We start from the raw sequence: 13,006 nt of genomic DNA, 5'->3' as shown, positions 1-13,006 counted from the left end.
CTTTTCAATAAAATAGAAATCAGAATTTCTGAAAAATATGGGAGGCTGTGTTGTTTTTAGAGAGCCAACATTCAATCCCTGAGAAATGGCCACTAAGCAAGGGGCCTTCTAGTGTATTGGTATATGCCCAGCAGCTTATCAAATAGGTGGCTATTTTTGTGTCCTACAAAGTTCAGAGAAAGATCAAGAATTATTAGATAAAATGCTGGCAAAAGCTACCATTAAAATAGTGTTCCCATTATGAAAACCTCTGATCAGAAATCTTGGAATTTAAGTGCTTGGGACATTGCTTGATTTGTTAAACAGGTTACCTTGAACTTTTTATCCTTGACCAAAATACTTGTATTCATTACTTGATTTCATATATGAGTTTGATTTTCTAGCTTCACATCAAGGCTTTCTAAAGCTCAAGCTTAGCACCAGGAGCATATCCAGATGATTATCCAAAGTATAACTTTTTATGAAACTGAAAGGTGGAAATAGTTTTAATTTTTGTGTTAATTAGTAACAGTACTAGTACTCTTTCAGGTCTGCTCTGTAGTTATCCAAGTGACTTCACAGGTGCTCATTTCTGAACTTCAGCTTGCATCAGAGTCACCTAGACAACTTACTAAAACACAGATTGCTGCCTGGGCGCCTGGGTAGCTCAGTCGGTTAGCCGTCTGATTTTTTTTTTTTTTAAGATTTTATTTATTTATTAGACAGAGATAGAGACAGCCAGCGAGAGAAGGAACACAAGCAAGGGGAGTGGGAGAGGAAGAAGCAGGCTCATAGCGGAGGAGCCTGATGTGGGGCTCGATCCCAGAATGCCGGGATCACGCCCTGAGCCGAAGGCAGATGCTTAACCGCTGTGCCACCCAGGCGCCCCAGCCGTCTGATTCTTGATTTCCCCTAAGGTCATGATCTCAGGGTAGTGAGATCAAGCCCTGTGTGGGCCTGCTTAAGATTCTCTCTCTTGCTCTCACTCTGCCCCCCCCCCTTCTCTCTCTCTCCCTCTCTAAAAAAAACAAAAACAAAAAAAACCACAAATTGCTGCCCACACCCGCACAGTTTCTGATTCTGTAGGTCTGGGCTGGGGATGGATAATTTGCATTTCTAACAAGTTCCTAGATGATGCTGGTCCAGGAGCTAACTGAACTTCAAGAACCACATCCTTAAAGTATTCCTCTGAGGCAGATTGGGCAAGCCATCATCTACATTTTGTGGAGTAATAAACTAACAAAATTGAAATGGTGAAGTGATTTTTTGCATAGTAGTTACATGATTTGTTATTGGTGGAACTGAAACTAGAACCAGCATTTCCTGTCTCCAAATACAGAGCTTCTGCAGTGCTGCTCTGGACTGATATCTTTGTAGACATGTGGGAACATTTCTTTAGATAAATTTCTAGCAGTGGAATTTCTGGGTCTAATGGTATGTAGATGTTAAAAATTTCATACATACTGCCAAACTGCCTTCTAAAAGGGCTTTGCCAATGTGCTCTTACCAGCTGTAAGAGTATACCTTCACCGACTCTGGTAATGTTAATAATAACATCAAATAGCAATTAATTTTTTATTAAACTCTTACTATGTACCAGGCATTATTTTGAATACTGTTCATATTATCTAATTCTTTCTTCTTATGAGTTAGATATACTCAGTTACAGATGAGAGGCACAGAGATGTTGAGTAACTTGTCTAAGATTTTACAACCAGGGTGGAAGCACAGGCAGTCTTACTCCAGGGCCTCTGCTTAAATATTTTTTTTTTAAAGATTTTATTTATTTATTTGACAGAGATAGAGACAGCCAGCAAGAGAGGGAACACAAGCAGGGGGAGTGGGAGAGGAAGAAGCAGGCTCATAGCAGAGGAGCCTGACGTGGGGCTCGATCCCAGAACGCCGGGATCACGCCCTGAGCCGAAGGCAGACGCTTAACCGCTGTGCCACCCAGGTGCCCCTAAATATTTTTCTATTTGCAATTCCCTCATTACTATAGAGGTCTACGTATCCCTTTATACTTTTTATTAGTCTTTCTCATTTTTCTTATTTGAATGTACTTATGACCATTTTTTCTATTGGTGTTTGTTTCTTTTTTATGTGCTCCATATGTCCTTAGTAAATGGCAAAAATACTTTCTGCCAGCTTATTGTGTGTCTTTTAACTTTTCATCGTTATAAAAATTTTTAATTTTTGTGTAATAAAATCCCAGGACCCTGAGCCACCCAGGTGCCCCTATTACTTTTTATGTTTGCCTTTATATCAGACCACCTTGCTGAACTCTTGTTTGGTCCTAATATCCAGTAGATTTTTAAATTGATTTTCTTCACTTTTCTGGGAGGATGATTATATTCCCCCGTAAATGAGTTTTGCCTGAATGTTTATAAATTCATTGCTTTAGCTGGGGTCTAATGTAATGTTGAATAGTAGAGATGCTTATGGTCTTACCTTGTTTTCCATTGTACAAGGAATGTTTCTTATGTTTTGTAAATAGTTATATTGTGTGCTATAGGTTCTGGAATAGACCATTTATCAAGTTGGTGACATTTCCTACTATAGTTGACCCTTGAACAACATGGGTTTTATCTATGCGGGTCCACTTATAAATGGCTGGTTTTTTTACAGTCAGTACTTTAAATGTATTTTCTCTTCCTTACGATTTTTCTTAATAATATATTCTTTTCTCTAGATTTCTTTATTGTAAGAATACAGTACAATACATATATAAAATATGTATTGGGGCACCTGGGTGGCTCAGTCAGTTAAGTGTCAGCCTTCAGCTCAGGTCATGATCCTGGCGTCCTGGGATCGAGCCCCATGTGGGGCTCCCTGCTCAATGGGGAGTCTGCTTCTCCCTCTGCCCCTCCCCCCACTTGTGTGTGTATACTCTCACTCTCTCAAATAAATAAATAAAATCTTTAAAAAATATGTGTATTATCGATTGTATTATTGGTAGGGCAGAATTCTGGTCAACAGACTATTAAGTTTTTGGAGAGTCAAAAGTTATTTGCAGATTTTTTACTTTGTGGGCACTCAGTTCCCCTGACACCCCACAAACATTTTTATGCATAGTTACTGAATTTCATTAAATGCTTTTTGGGCATCTATTGGAATGATAATATTTTCCCCCTTTGCTAGTAATGCAGTGACTTATATTGAGGTGCTAAAATTAAACCATCCTGACATGCTGTTTGCATTATTTGTTAACAGGTTGCTAGATTTGGTTTACTATTATTTAAGATTTTTGCTTTTGAGTATTTGTCGAATATTTGGGACTCTCTTTTTCCAACTTATGTCTGATTTATAGAATAATTTAGGTGTAGCCTTCCATCTTTTTCTAGATCTGAAACATTTCTTTGGCAGAAATTGTCTGTATTTTAAAAGCCTGGAACCAAGAAGTCCTCCTCCCTGTGTTATAATTTTATGCATTTTTTTTCTTTGCCTTTCAAATTTTTAAATGTCTTTGTTCTCGTTGAATAAGTGTAATTATCACCATGGTACTTTTTAAATCTAGATCTTATCCTTTACAGAAATGGGCAAACATAATTAGAATAATTGATAGATAATTGATAATGGATTGAAACCAGGCATTTATTTATGATTTAAGGTCTTTTTTTTTCCCCTCTCTCTTTGGTGGGTAAGGAGATTAATACTAATATTTAAAAGAGTCATGAGGTGTTTCTTTTTCTTTGATTTTAAATTAATATTTTTTGTAGTTATCTGATTCTTACACAGAGAGAATAGCCTTAAAAAGTGGAGTGTCTTTTAAAAGATGATCAAAAAGTTTACTAGTGAACCTTCTAGGTGTTATGGCCTGCAAATATGAAGAAAAGGTTAGTGATCTGTTGGCAGAGTATAAAGGTGCATTTATGTTTTCATTAGTGGTGATAACTTTATGTGGTTTTATCCACACTTGTGTGTGTTTGGAGTCAGAGCAGTACCTGGCTTGGAGCCAGGGAGAAAAAAAAAAAGGAGAGCTCTCAACTTTGGCCTTACTGTAACCAAGTTAACTGAAGAGTAGATCTGCACAATGAAGATGAACAGGAAAGGTGAAGTTGTGATATGTTCAAGTCAGAATTTGGTTTTGATTAATCTAGAGTGGATTTTTCCCCCTAAATTACTGCTTTTTGCTTGTGTGCTTATGTGTAATCACTCCTAAAATTGAGCAATTTCTTTAGACTAGTACTGAGAAACCACTGCCCAAAGCTAAATAATTAAGGATGTTGTCATTCTCTGTTTCCAAGAGCTGTTGGACCTTGGAGTAATAGAGGGTTCCGAACTTCTACATATCATGTTGCTCACACTCTTCTTGGGTGTCTCCAGTAAATGTGAGTCCTCTTAATTACCATATGTTAAACTGCCTTGGGGCTAAAGAACAGTGGTGTAGATGCTATCACATAATGTTTCTGAATTTCTAAGGTGAAAGAAAAAAATTCGTATCCTAACTACTTTAAGATAGGGTTAAAGTTAGCTTTGCATTGTTGAATGATGCAGGATGTTGCTGCCACTAATATAATTAGGTTTAACCTGAAGAAATGTGCTAAAAACATCAAGGCCTTTTAGGTGTTCCTGTGATTTGGAAAGGATGTAGCAAATGATTTATAAATAGATTGCCTGTGTTGCACACCAAAGGGCAAATTTGGGCTCACTTCCTTTTTTGCAGGTTTGTGTGAATTGAGCAACTCTTGTTTTCTGCATTAATCTGTTTTTAGAGGGGTGTGATGCTTCTTTTAGTAACCTGAGGGTTTTGGCATTAGTTATGTCTGTTAAAGCAACAGAGTCCAGAAGCTTGAATTACTCTCAAATAAAGAGAAACTTCATTGGTAGCCTATTTTAGAGTGTTGTGTTTTTTTTAAGTTGTAACAGTTTTTAGATGTGGAAGACTTAGAATTACAGTTGACCCCTGATGAGGCAGGGGTTAGGAGCCTTGACCCCCCTGTGCATAGGCTATCTGTGTAACTTCCTCAAAATTTAACTACTGATAGTCTACAATTGACCATAAGCCTTATTAATAACATAAACAGCCGATTAACATATATTTTGTATGTTATATGTATTATATACTGTATTCTTTTTTTTTTTTTAAGATTTTATTTATTCACTTGAGAGACAGCACAAGCGGAGCGGAGAGGGAGAAGCAGACTCCCCACTGAGCAGGGAGCCCGACGTGGGGCTCTATCCCAGGACCCTGAAATCATGACCTGAGCTGAAAGCAGACGCTTAACCGTCTGAGCCATCCAGGCATCCCTATACTATATTCTTATAATGATTTCTGACTTTTTCTATGCACATGGTTCGTCTGTGAATTTTTTCAAATTGTTGCAGATTTCCAAAATGTTTTCCAATGTATTTCATGAAAAGAATCTGCATAGAAGTGGATTCATGCAGTTCAAACCCATATTGTTCAAGGAATGGTCACCTGTACTATATTTCTCCTAAGGTTAATATATCCTATTCCCATAAACACCAAAATATTTTCATTTTCTATTATTATTAATTTTTAATTTTCTATTATTTTTGTGGGTAGCTTTAGTTTGAAAGATTGCAGCATCTGTGGAGGATGTAAATTCTCAATGTATATTTCTGTTCCCAGGAGACGAATGAATAGGTCAAACAGTATGTGAAGCTGAACGTCTTTGACATCCCTTTGACCAAATTTGGAATAGATCATTCTGTCATTCCCACCTCTGTGATGCTCATCCATCCCCAGTAAAATTTCACATTCCATTCTTAAAGTATCCCATTCCTTAAATATTCTTCTTTAAAAATATTTGAAAGGTCTCATGGGTCCCATATTCAGAATCTTACTTGCTATTTGTTCTTGTTGCTAACAGTGATAGTTTGGTGTTTGGAATGAAACAGACCTGGGGCGCCTGGGTGGCTCAGTCGGTTAAGTGTCTGCCTGGACTCAGGTCATGGTCCTAGGGTCCTGGGATCGAGTCCTGCATTGGGCTCCCTGCTCAGTGGGGAGCCTGCTTCTCCTTCTCCCTCTGCCTGACACTCCGCCTGCTTGTGCTCTCTCTTGCTCTCTCTGTCTGTCAAATAAACAAATAAAATATTTTTTTAAAAAACAGAAAGAAAAGAAACAGACAGACTTTAGTCCCATTCAGAGTTTCGCCACCTATGAACTATGTGACCTTGAATATATTATATAACCACTGTAAGCTTTAATTTCCTCATTAATAAAATGGAACTTAGAATACCTATTTGAATTAAATGTGATATTTGTGAAGTACTGCTAATAGCATTCAGTAACTGGTAACTAATATTTTTGCTCTTTTGACATAAGCTAAAATATAGGGGAAAGAATTAGAATACAAAGTGGTGTAAGCAGCATGATGGTAAAATTCTGTCATTTGCATGATTGTCATAATTGCACCTATTCTGGGCAAAGGGTGGGAGATTCAAAGAAACACAAGACATGGTTCTTGTAGTCAGGATGCTCAGTCTGTTGAAGATATAAGACAGGTCATTAAAAGGATAAATAAGAAAACAATTCAGTACATGCTAAGTGCCAGATGACTGGTGCAAACAGTGCTTTAAGTATTCAGAGGACAGAAAGGTATTGTAAATGAGCCAATTAGTAAAGGCATTACAGAAGTAGGATTTGAGCTGGGACTCTGACCTTTATTTCTCCCTGTCTTAAATGTCTTGATTTGTATAAACAGAAATAAGGGGTACTTGAGTGGTGAGAGAAAAGGAAGACTGACGTGGCAGATGTTATGGCCATATTACAAATAGTTAATTTTCAATGAAGGACTGCTATTAATTATTTGCAGTAAAAGGGAGAATCCAGAAAGGCTTTTGTGTAGACTGATTATATTCTTTAGGATATTGCTATGAGCATATTTTGGATATATCATGGGCAGAATTTATCAAGTTTTAGCAAGTACCCACTGAGTACACAGCACAGTAACTAACATTTGCAGACTTTACACAGCTTATTTAGGAAGGCTGCCAATTTTACAGGGTTGTTAATGAATCAGTACCAGTGGCTGGGAGCACAATGTGAAATCCCCAAAGGCAGCATAAGAACAGAAATTAAACTATCTGTTAGTGGCTTTATGGTTAAAAAGAGAGAGAAAAGAAAAAGAAAAAAGCACATTCAAGTAATTCAAAGCAAAACCTCCTTCTCTGCTTCCTCCAGGTGTTTAGCTCTAGATATTATTACATCAGCATCATGTGCTAGGTAACATGGTTCCCATGGCACAGAGGGCTTGTAATATTTACAGTAGGGTGAGCTATAAGGGGCGGAGTGTGCTGATTACTATTTGTCCTCATTCTTATTGGCTTGGTTACCAGTTTAATGGCCTGGTTGCCTATTAATGGCTCAACTTATTTAGCGTTCTATAAGCAATGTATATATAGCTCCTTAGTTTCTAAGTCAAATACACATGGAAACCATCCAAGTGGACCTGGTTCTTTTACACACATAGTAAGGCTACAATTATATATCAATTAATAAAGATCAAAACTATATAAATGCCATGTTACACTAAACCCAAATGATAGTTTAATGATACTGATTCAAAGAAGAGTAGCTGCAACAAAGTACTAAAACTTTTGCAGATTGTTCCTTACACTCTACTGCACTGAGAGAAAAGGGCAGACTGTGAGCACGTAAGAGAAACTGCACGTTTATTTCCACTTAGTGATTCCAAGTAAATAAATTGAAACCCAGAGTAATTTTTTTTTTTCAAAATTAAAGAAAAACTGAAGATTGTAGACTGGCTAGTTATCATCTCTTTAACTTAGAGATGAAAAGCCATTGTTGTTTTAATCATACTTTTTTATTACCTCCTTGGAAGTACTTGAGTATATCTGTTGAGAACCCACTTCAGTTCTTTTAACTATCAGTGAGTTGGGGCTTGTTCACTTCTGTGGCTCTTCTGCGGTCAGTCTCAAGTAACTATTCCCACACTACTGGAATTCTCTCTTTGTTTTGTTCCCATTTTGATGCTTGAAGAACTTCTCAGCAAGGCCATATGCTCTGTTTGTCAGAAAATGTTAGTGACCTGAGATGTTTATTGTGCTTTAAAAAAAAAAAATCTAGTCTCTTCCTCAATTAAAATCAAAATTAACAAATATTGAATACCAGTGCTATTCTTTATGGCACTCTTACAAATCACTTTGGGGGAAATTTTCAAGTGGAAAATCCCTTTTGCTTTAAAAACTTATCTAACTTATACAGTAAAGTTGGTAATATCTCATTCTTTACCACCCACTCAGCTTTAAAGCTAACTTGTCCTAGGTGAGTGATTTTTTTTTTAATATCACTGGTCTTACTGATCCTTAAGAACCAAGCAAAAAGTATTGGTTATTTTTCAATATTTGCAGATGATGCACATTTATTATAGAAAAAAAAACAGAAAACACTAAGGCACTCCTTTTCTCCACAAAAAGCATTATTCTCATTCTTATTTTCCAAAGATATTTACTACTAACATCATCCAGGCTTTTCCTGTGTATGTATATACTTTTAAAAATGGGACTGTACTCTATCTACTGCTTTGTAATCTAATTTTTTTCACTTAGCATATTGCGAACATCCTGCCATTGTCCTCAAACGCATTTCTTTCATATCCTTTTTAAGAGTTGTTTGTTTTCCATAGAACTGATTCAAATTCTGTCCTATTGTTGCACATTTTGACTATGTCCAGTTTTTTGCAGTTATAAACAAAACCTCACTGAATGAATATCCTTGTGCCTAAATCTTTGCACATGTCTGTTAAAGAAATAACCTAAAGCTCAATTCTGGGATTGCTAGGCCAAAGGGTATACCTAATTCTAGAGCTTTTGATAGATTGCTAGTTTGTTCACCAGAAATTTATCTGTCTCACTCCCACCAGCAATTTTAGAAATTCATTTTCATAGCACTTCTGAAATGATAAAAAGTGAAATCAAGGTAAATAGAATTTTGTTCTTTAATTCATCTGAACTGCTTGGAGACCGAGAAAAATTGATCCTCATTTGCCTTTTCCTATCAGGCAGCTATTTCATACCTAAGCACTGATGGAAAATTCTTTAATTTGTGAGCTATTTGAGTAAAACTAATAGATGAAATAATAGTGTGCTGGTAAGATAAACTAATTTTCCTGAGATGTTGTTGAATATATATGTAGTGTTTATGAATTTAAGTTTGTTTCCACTTTTCCATTTTATTTTAAAATCATCACCATTTTTTGACTTAGAGAATTTTAGACCCAAAAGATAAACAGACTTACCTAGGGTCCTGCAGCAAATTAATTCAGATTTTGAGCAACATTTCGTTGTTTTCTGTTTAGGAAATGTTAGGCAGCATTGAGATTTCCCATAGTACCATCTTAACTAAGGATAGTGAAATTTAAAAAGATGATCAAATACATTAGTTTGTTAACGGCTCTAACTGTACTTATGAAGTTAGAATTTCCTGATCCTAACTATAGGAAGGAGTTTCTCAAAATAGAGGAAGTTAACTTTTTTAGGGAGCAAGCTATTCTTGAAACAAAAGTTTTCATCTTTGAGATTATGTGATTATCGAGTATTGGAGAAAGGAGAAGGGTGTGTGTATTTCCTAAAGCTCTTAAAGCATCATACCTTGAAATGTCACTGGCAGGTCTAAACAGTAACCAGAGTGGTCCTCTGGCAGACTTAAAGAAAAAAAAGAAGGAAAGATGGGAAGGAGAAAGGAGTGTTAGAGTGCAGATCACAGTTGCACGCTGGTTTCTGTAGTAGTGGTTGCCTGTCTCTATCTGAAATCCAGCTGCTTCCTTAGTGAAGGTGTATGTTTTAATCACCGGGAGAGAAAACGTTTTTAGGGGCGCCTGGGTGGCTCAGTCGTTAAAGCGTCTGCCTTCGGCTCAGGGCGTGATCCCGGCGTTATGGGATCGAGTCCCACATCGGGCTCCTCCGCTGGAAGCCTGCTTCTTCCTTTCCCACTCCCCCTGCTTGTGTTCCCTCTCTCGCTGGCTGTCTCTATCTCTGTCAAATAAATAAATAAAAAATCTTAAATTAAAAAAAAAAGAGAGAAAACGTTTTTAGGTGAAGTTTCACTTTTTGTAGTGGCAGCAGTCCTGGACTTGCTGCTGGAACACAGAGGGTGAGCTCAGCACCTTCTCTTCAGATCGTATCTGCCCGCAACTCATCTCTTTTACATAGCCAGCTTTTGTTCTTGGAGAGTGGACCTCTGTGGGTTGGCCTGTCCAACTACTGTCAGAGACCCAAGGTGACTGATAAGGAGTCCAAAGGTCAAAATGAACTAGTATAGACTCAGTCCAGATTTCAGGGGAAAAGGCATGTTTTTGGCCAGCAGACATCAAAACCTGAATTGCGGCCTAGGAAATGCTCTGCTCATCAGCTTCAGCCTTTCCACTTCAGTCAAGGAAAAACCACCAACTGTCTTTGCAGTCAGCAGGAGCAGAAATAAACAGAACATTATTTAAAGGGTGTGATTTAATTGAATTGGGTTGTGTTAGGGATTTCACTCCAGAGATGATTTCTGAGGCAATGTCACTTACTGTGAGATAGCAGATATCAAATCAAAACCAAAGATAATCCACCATCATAAGATCTTTTGTTGGATTTCAGAATGGAAAGTCAATTAAATTAGATTCCGGTATTTCATTTACTAACATCACCTTTTGGCCCATTATTAGGATCACAAAGATAGGAAAGGCATATGCCATAGCATTTCTAATTGGGGCTAATGCTTTTTTTTTTTTTTTAAGATTTTCTTTATTTATTTGAGAGAGAGGGAGAGAGTGCCGTGCGCATGCCTGCTCACATGCAAGAGCCTGGGGCGGGGAGGGGCAGAGGGCGATGGAGAGAGAGAATCTCAAGCAGACTCCCCCATGAGCACCAAGCCCATGGCAGGGCTCCATCCCTCAACCCTGACATCATGACCTGAGCTGAAATCAGGAGTCCAGGCACTCAACCAGGTGAACCACCTGGCCACCCCAGGGCTAATGCTTTTTAATTAAATTGGCTTTTAAGAAGTGTTTTGCTCACTTCAGAATTCAAGTATTACAAATGTGTGATCCACCAACCTATTTAAGGGTCTCCTTTTTAGTGACTGTCCTTTAAGTTAACAGTGGCTCCTGTATACAGAGTCATTGAGACTATAAACTATTGTCCTTGTCCTCTAGTTCTAGTGGAAAGATAGTGAGCAGGACCAGCTACATAATTTGCAGGGCCTAGTGCAGAACAAAAATGTGGGACCCCTTGTTCAGAAAGAATTAAGAATTTGAAAACAGCAACAACAGAGCATTAAACCAAGTATAGGGCCCTTCCAAGCACTCACCCTGTGCAGCTGCACAGATCACACACGTCCATGAAGCTGGCCCTGCCTGTCAGATATGAAATTAAATAGACCCGAAGTTGATGAGAGCTTTCTGCTTATTCAGTATGTCTTCCTGAACCTCTGTTTTCTTTTCCCATTCCATATCTTCCCATTCTATCATTTTCTGTTGTGTTCTGTCCTCTCACCAAAGTTGGACAACCTGCAGCAAGAATTGGGAGCATGTATACTTCTGCCTGTAGTCTATGTGAGCACATTCTTGAATAATATTACCTTCCATTTGACTGCTGGAACAAACAAGATTAGGATTTTCTTTAGGGAATGGCAATTAATTGATTTCAATAAAGACATATAGTACATTTTATTTTTAGAGTGCTTTCGCAATTAATGTAACATTTGAATCAAACAACTACGCTTTTGAGGCAGTATTTGCCCCCTCATTTTATAGGTAAGAAAATTAAGCCTCAGAGAGGTTAAGAGATTTTCTCAAGGTCAGCCAACTAGTAAGGGAAGTTCAAGCCCATCTCTTCTAACGCTGTGCTTTCTCATTACTTCTGCCTCTATAGTTCTGCAAGACCAAGGATAAGCAGACTTGAGATAACTTGCTTTCTCAGGATTGATCTGTTTTATAGACTTTTCTGCCAATTTCCCAAGAAAAACTCCTGGGATGTAATCATGAATACTTGCAACAAGTTTTTACTTCTGTTATTTTCTGTAATCCTTGCAATAACCCTGTGTAGTAATATTTTAGCATCATTTTAAAGGAAAGAGATTGAGGTTCAAAGAGATTAAATGACTTGTTCAAGATTCTATAAATAATAAGTGCAAGAGCAGTAATTGAAATCCAAGTCCTGTTACTTTATATCCCATGCTTTTGTACTGTGCTGTTTGGTTCTAATTAATTTTAAATCTCTACGTAGTAAATATCTATTCATTCATTTATTGATCACCTACAATGTTTTAGGCACTGGGAATGCATCAGTGATCCAAAAAGACCAAGTCTCAGCTCTTAGAATTTACATTCCATTATGTAAATAAGTATTATAAGTAATCAGCTGATGATATGGCTGTAAAGAGAATATAAAGCAGGACAAAAAGATGGAAAATAAACTGGAGTAGGCAGTGCTATTTTAGAAAAAATGGTCAGGAACCCAATAAATCATTGTTTGAGCCACTAACTGAAGCGTAGATATTTGGTGGAAATGTATAAATCAATTTCTAGGTACAAAAAAATCACCTAAACAATATGAGGCCACAGCATTTACAGACATAAGGGTAATAGGTGACGATGGTTAACTGTAATAAACATTAACCTTTGTAGTAACAGTTACACTTTGCCTTTAATCTCCTTTCCCATGTAGCATGGATTATAAAATCATAAGATCAGTAAAGCTCTAAACCTGGTCATTTCCTTCGTGATGAATCACTTACCATATAAAGCAAGGTTTAATGTGTTAGTGATCTTAGGCTGCTCATACTCCTGGAAAATAAGTACTGTAATGGCATGTACACGACATGGCATGCTCTGGACAGCTGTTAAAATTTCTGGAGGATCCATCAGGTTTAGGAAATGTAAAATCTCTTTTGCTGGTCTGATTTAATTGTAATGAATTTCAAAATCTTGTCCAAAATTCTTTATTGTACTGAAATTCTGTTATATCTAGTACTATAGCACTTCAGTGAGTGAATCACCTACTGCTTGGGGATCTTTGTAATATAAACATGTTTGCTGTAGAGGGATTTTCAGAAATG

The 13,006-nt window shown here is 37.3% G+C and overlaps 1 protein-coding gene across 5 annotated transcripts in view; it reads left to right on the top strand.

Moving 5' to 3' along the window:
* The window catches only part of SSH2 (slingshot protein phosphatase 2), a 240,628-nt gene that overhangs the window by 139,523 nt on the left and 88,099 nt on the right, over positions 1-13,006 (top strand). The window contains exon 1 of one of the 5 annotated variants that reach the window (XM_045773223.2): positions 4,224-4,307. The exons of the other annotated variants lie outside the window; for them this stretch is intronic. The gene's annotated coding sequence lies outside the window, so the exon portion shown is untranslated. Of the gene's footprint in view, positions 1-4,223; positions 4,308-13,006 lie in introns of those variants that run through there. 5 annotated transcript variants of the gene reach the window in all.

Source organism: Ursus americanus, chromosome 23 (assembly GCF_024610735.1).
Source record: "Ursus americanus isolate L20-20 chromosome 23, mUrsAme1.1.p, whole genome shotgun sequence".
NCBI classification, from domain to species: Eukaryota; Metazoa; Chordata; class Mammalia; order Carnivora; family Ursidae; genus Ursus; species Ursus americanus.
Note: the sequence above shows the minus strand (reverse complement) of the source record. Positions and strands in the feature narration are given on the sequence as shown.